Source organism: Hyla sarda, chromosome 2 (genome assembly GCF_029499605.1).
Source record: "Hyla sarda isolate aHylSar1 chromosome 2, aHylSar1.hap1, whole genome shotgun sequence".
In the NCBI taxonomy this organism is placed as follows: Eukaryota; Metazoa; Chordata; class Amphibia; order Anura; family Hylidae; genus Hyla; species Hyla sarda.
In genome coordinates, this window is record NC_079190.1 from 229,228,312 (window position 1) to 229,234,311 (window position 6,000).

Sequence of the window (6,000 nt, forward strand, 5' to 3'; positions counted from 1 at the left end):
ACAACTCCCCACATGGAGCACACTCTGCTCCATGCTGGGAGCTGTAGTACCTGCATTAATAGGCAGATCGCAGCGGGTGTCAGAAGTTACACTCGCTGCGATCTGTCTATTAATGCAGATACTACAGCTCCAAGCATGGAGAAGAGTGTGCTCCATGTTGGGAGTTGTAGTACATGCAGGTAAGAACAGATCACAGTGGGTATCACTACTGATACCCAATGTGATCGTCCTGTGTATTGCAGAGATGGAGCGGCTGTATACAGCGCTCGTATCCCTGCTCTATACTCCGGCCACTCATTGATTCATATTTTCCTCAGAGCTGTGATTGGCTGCAACCATCCGGCCAATCACAGCTCTGGGTGGAAAATATGAATGAATTATGTTCTATTCACTGGCCGGAGCAGAGATGCGAGTGCTGTATAAAGCCGCTCCACATCTCTACTATATTATGAACGATCGCATCGGGTGTCACAACTAACACCCGGGGCAATATGTCTCATAGTAATTGCCGTGGGAAAAAATTTTATTCATAAATCCGCAGACTTAATTGGATAATTGCAGTTTAGAACGTTGGGACCCTAAACGTTCTAAACGCCTATTATCCAATTAAGTCTGCAGATTTATGAATAAAAAATGTTCCCACAGCAATTACTATGCATCTCATTGACCTAGTAACCCAGTTCAGAAAAAAAGGAGGGGATTTTAAAAATGAAAGAACTGAAATATAGGTTATGGCATGTTTGCCAATGAAGCAGGGGGCCTCCAGCTGTTGCAAAACTGCAACTCCCAGCATTCCCAGACAACCTTTGGCTGTCAGGGCATGCTGGGTGAGTGTTGTAGTTTTGCACCAGCTGGAGGCACCCTGGTAACAGTAACAGAAACAGTGTTAGCGCAAGTGACATGACATGTTATACATAAATCACCCGACAATCAAACACATCGATCATTCATACAGCATTCCTTCATTCATTCATTCAACATTACATATGAATGTCATAAAATTATATTATCTTACCTGTGTTCCAATGTTCCGATCTCCGCGGCTGCCCTCTTTTCCTGCACACGATCCCGATAATAGTCCCCTGCTTAAAAAAGATTTACTCAAATGTACCCGAATACCGAATATATCCGAAAAATCAAGCCCGAAAAATTTACCGAACCGAAAATGAAAAAACAAAACTAAAATTTATCTTGTGCACAAGTCTATTGAACAATGTAAAAGATCAGTGTATACAGTGTTATAGCCCACTATGGGAGCAATAACATTGCAAAAAAAAGTTAAAAAATAATAAAGTTAATAAAGATCATTTAACCCCTTCCCAAATAAAAGTTTGAATCACCCCCCTTTTCCCAATAAAAAAAACTGTGTAAATAAAAATAAACATATGTGGTTTCGCCATGTGAGGAAATGTCCGAATTATAAAAATATATTGTTAATTAAACCGCACGGTAAATGGTGTACACGCAAAAAAAATTCAAATTCAAAAATAGCATATTTTTTGGTCACTTTTTACATCATAAAAAATGAATAAAAAGTGATCAAAAAGTCTGATCAATACATAAATGGTACTGCTAAAAACTTCCGATCACGGCGCAATAAATGAGCCCTCATAATGCCCCGTTTGCAGAAAAATAAAAAAATTATAGGGGTCAGAAGATGACAGTTTTAAACGTTTACATTTTCCTGCATGTAGTTATGATTTTTTCCAGAAGTATGACAAAATCAAACCTATATAAGTAGGGTATCATTTTAACTTTATGGACTTACAGAATAAAGATAAGGTGTCATTCTTACCGAAAAATTTACTGTGTAGAAACGGAAACCCCCAAAAGTTACAAAATGGCATTTTTTCTTCAATTTTGTCGCACAATGATTTTTTTTCTGTTTCGCCGTAGATTTTTGGGTAAAACGACTGATGTCATTACAAAGTAGAATTGGTGGCGCAAAAAATAAGCAATCATATGGATTTTTAGGTGCAAAATTGAAATGGTTATGATTTTTAAAAGGTAAGGAGGAAAAAACAAAAGGGCAAAAAAGGGAAAACCCTCCGTCCCCAAGTGGTTAATGAAATTCATTGGCCTTTGTCATTAGCTTTGTTTTGTTCACTACAGTTTAAGGCAATGGTCATCATGGGTAGAGATGATGAGAATCTACTTCAATGACAAAACACTTGATCTGTATTCCAGAGCTAATACAACATACTGTAAAAAGCCAACTAAAGTAATAATTCAATTTATTTAATGCAAAAAATATCTCTTTTTATTCTCACCACATTACAGACACCAACCAACCAGCGAGGTACATAGAAGAAAGGGGATCCATATCAAAGATGGAAATGGCCCTGGTGTTTGATTTTGCCCTCCACCCAGGAAAGAAAGGTCTGGTATTTACTTCTCCTTGCCTCCAAGGATGTTCAAGTATACCCAGGATGTCTAGAATAATTACTAGGACTTCTTCAGAGATAAGTTTATACATCCCAGATCCACACTTAGTCCTAACAGAAGGAGTTAAAAGAGAATTTTTTGACACCTTAAGGTGATGTTGTCCAAGTACCTCTGTGCACATCTAAGACCTATAAGGGCTTCAGGCAGGGCCAGGAGATATTGTGGCCATGCAACCTAATATGGCCAAAGCAGGGGTACTCCCTAACATGAGACAAACAGTGCATTAAAATTTGGGGTGCATTTTATTCCTTTCAGAGGCTATCATTTTTTTTTTTTTTTTAATTATCCCACAATTGATGCATATGTGAAAAAAAAGCTATTCTAAATATTTTACACTGACTTGTGCTAATACCATTAACACAAAAAGGCTTCAATGAACGTACTACTAACCCAAGGGAATACCTTATGGGGTGTCTTTTTAAAAAGGGGTCACTTGTGGGGGTGTGGTATCACTTAGCAGCTTTAATCCTTTGCAGGCATGGAGTGGGACCTATAATTTTTATAATGATGTTCTGGAATCCAAATGGGGTTGCTTTCATTCTTGGTCCCACCATGTAGCAAAGCAACCAAATATGGCCTAAGTGGTGGTATTGCCAAAGACCTGACAAGCAGCATAATAAAATATGGGGTGCATTTCCTCCTTTTCAGATGCAAAGTACAAAAAATATGTCCCGCAAATGGTGCATATGTATAAAAAAAAGCTAATTTCATCTGACTTTGTAACCATTCCAGCCACACAAAAAGGAATCAAAGTAATCACTTTTAGTCTAGGCAAATACTTTAGGGGGTGTAGTTTCCAAAATGGGGTCACTTGTGGAGGTTCTGTATGGTTCTGGCAGCTAAAACCCTTTGCAGGCATGAAGAGTGGCCTATAATCCTTTCGGCCTAAAATGATGCCTTGAAAGCCAAATGGCGCTGATCTCCTTCCGGGTCCTGCCTTGCGGCCATGGAACCAACTATGGCCTAATCAGGGGTATTTTCAAACACAGGATTAGCAGCTCAAAAAAATATAGGGTGCCTTTCCTCCTTTTTAGATGCAATGTACAGCCAAGGAACCAAATATGGCAAGCAGTTCAACAAAATATAGGGTGCATTTCTTTCAATATCAGAAGCGATGTAGCATGCTGGGAGTTGTAGTTTTGCAACATCTGGAGGTCCGCAGGTTGAAGACCACTGTTAGGGGAAGTTGTACTCATCTGTCCACTCCGCTCCGGACCGTCACCACTCGTCACCGCTGCCCTGGATGTCGCCCTCTATCACTGACGCTGCGTCCCCAGGGTGTCCCCGCCGCTCCGGCAAGGCTTCTGCTTCCCTGGCATCCTCGCTCCCCGTCGCCGCCATTACGTCGCTACACACGCCGCTCCCCTTGGATGATGGGACGGCGTGCGCAGCGGCGTGATGACGACGATGAAGAGCGCCGACAATGCAGGGGACCCCGAAGAGGACACACCGGAGCCCGAGGACAGGTAAGTGATCGTCAGTGGACCACACGGGGCACCGTAAATGGCTATCCGGTGGCAGCTGAAGCAGTCTGCGCTGCCGGATAGCCGTTTATGCGATGGCCCCGACATACAAAAGCATTGTATGTTGATGCTGCCTTCAACATGCGATGGCCTCTGAGAGGCCATCGCATGTTGAAATTATCGTATGTCGGGGCCATCGTAGGTTGGGGGGGTCAATCTATAGCCTGTAAGATGCGCTTAGTAAATGCTGAAGAAAGCCCTTTTGAAGGTTGAAATATTGCACAGATTTCTTTTTGTTTCATAGGTAGCAAACATAATAAGCAAGTCTGTATGTCTACAGGGACTGAGAACATATACCCCAATTTATATACTTATAATATCTGCATAAATTGCATTCTGATTATATTAAATTGAAGTGACAGTTATGTAACCAACTGTAAATATAGATATTTTTCTATATAAAGTACCTGAAGTTAGTCTTTATTCTGAAGGTTTATGGCCCTGTTACTGCTTATTTGCACTGACTAGTAAAGCGATCTTCCCCGCAGGGTTAAATATAGCTATGCGCTTGTGAATATCTAACATTGCTTTAAAATGAAAAGTGATGAGATTACAGCTAAAATCGAGGTCTGAGTCCTAAATAACAGTTCATTGTTCCTCTTGATAATGCACTCAACCATCTGCAAAAAGCTTGTGTACATCTTAAGTCTTATTGATCCTGACACCTCTGCCTAATACTAATGGAAACTGGCCCAGTAAGTTCGAGGATCACCAAACTTCCATACATTTTAGATTCCCATTAAAAGTTGTATATCTGTGGAAATCTGGATAGACAGCACTGAAAGCTGAAAAGCTGATGTGCATTAATGTTTTTCTGGTTCTGCATGAGCTGCAACATAAAGGGGTACTCCGGTGGAAAATGTTTTTTTATTAAATCAACTGGTGTCAGAACGTTAAACAGATTTGTAAAGTACTTTTATTAAAAAAATATGAATCCTTCCAGTACTTATCAGCTGCTAAATACTACAGAGGAAAGATGTATCAAGAATCTGTAAAAAGGTCAGATCCGGGCACCCTAATATATTTAATGGTAAAAGCTTAATTTTGGGGGGTTGACCACAAGTCCTCTTTAAAGTTTAAATGAATTGGTTCATTTGCAAAAATCCACAACTTTTTATAATTTTTTATCTATCTATCCATCTATCTCTATATCTATTTATTTATCTATCTATCTGTCTATTCAGGGATACAAAAAGCAGGGGCATACACAGGGTTTTGTAAAGGGGGTTGTTCATAACCATAGAAATGGATGCAGTTCCACAGTACATACCTAAACAAGCACACAAATACCCATATTAGTATATTCCATTAAAAAGCAGAATTTACGACATACATGCCCTTTTCCTGAGAATGCCAGAAATGTCCTCAAATCTGTGGGACTGATATACTAAAATTGAGACTACTTTATTTCTCTGGAAGCAGCTATATATCATATATGCTGAGGGGATTTATTTGTTACATATTAGTTACATCTTCATGAGATCTCATTTAACCCCTTAAAGACCCAGCCATTATACACCTTAGGACCCGGCCATTTTTTTGCACATCTGACCACTGTCACTTTAAACATTAATAACTCTGGAATGCTTTTAGTTATCATTCTGATTCCGAGATTGTTTTTTCGTGACATATTCTACTTTAACATAGTGGTAACATTTTGTGGTAACTTGCATCCTTTCTTGGTGAAAAATCCCCAAATTTGATGAAAAATTTAGCATTTTTCTAACTTTGAAGCTCCCTGCTTGTAAGGAAAATGGATATTCCCAAAAAAATTTTTATTCACATATACAATATGTCCACTTTATGTTTGCATCATAAAATTGACGTGTTTTTACTTTTGGAAGACCCCAGAGGGCTTCAAAGTTCAGCAGCAATTTTTCACAAAATTTTCGAACTCACTATTTTTCAGGGACCAGTTCAGGTTTGAAGTGGATTTGAAGGGTCTTCATATTAGAAATACCCCACAAATGACCCCATTATAAAAACTTCACCCCCCAAAGTATTCAAAATGACATTCAGTCAGCGTTTTAAC

The 6,000-nt window shown here is 39.4% G+C and overlaps 1 long non-coding RNA gene across 3 annotated transcripts in view; it reads left to right on the forward strand.

Annotated features, from left to right (window-relative positions):
- The window catches only part of LOC130355813 (uncharacterized), a 61,143-nt gene extending 57,462 nt beyond the window's left edge, over positions 1–3,681 (forward strand). For all 3 annotated transcript variants that reach the window (XR_008888669.1, XR_008888667.1, XR_008888668.1), the window contains exon 3: positions 2,281–3,681. This is a non-coding gene — a long non-coding RNA (uncharacterized LOC130355813). The remainder of the gene's footprint in view (positions 1–2,280) is intronic.
- The last annotated feature ends 2,319 nt before the right edge of the window (positions 3,682–6,000 follow it).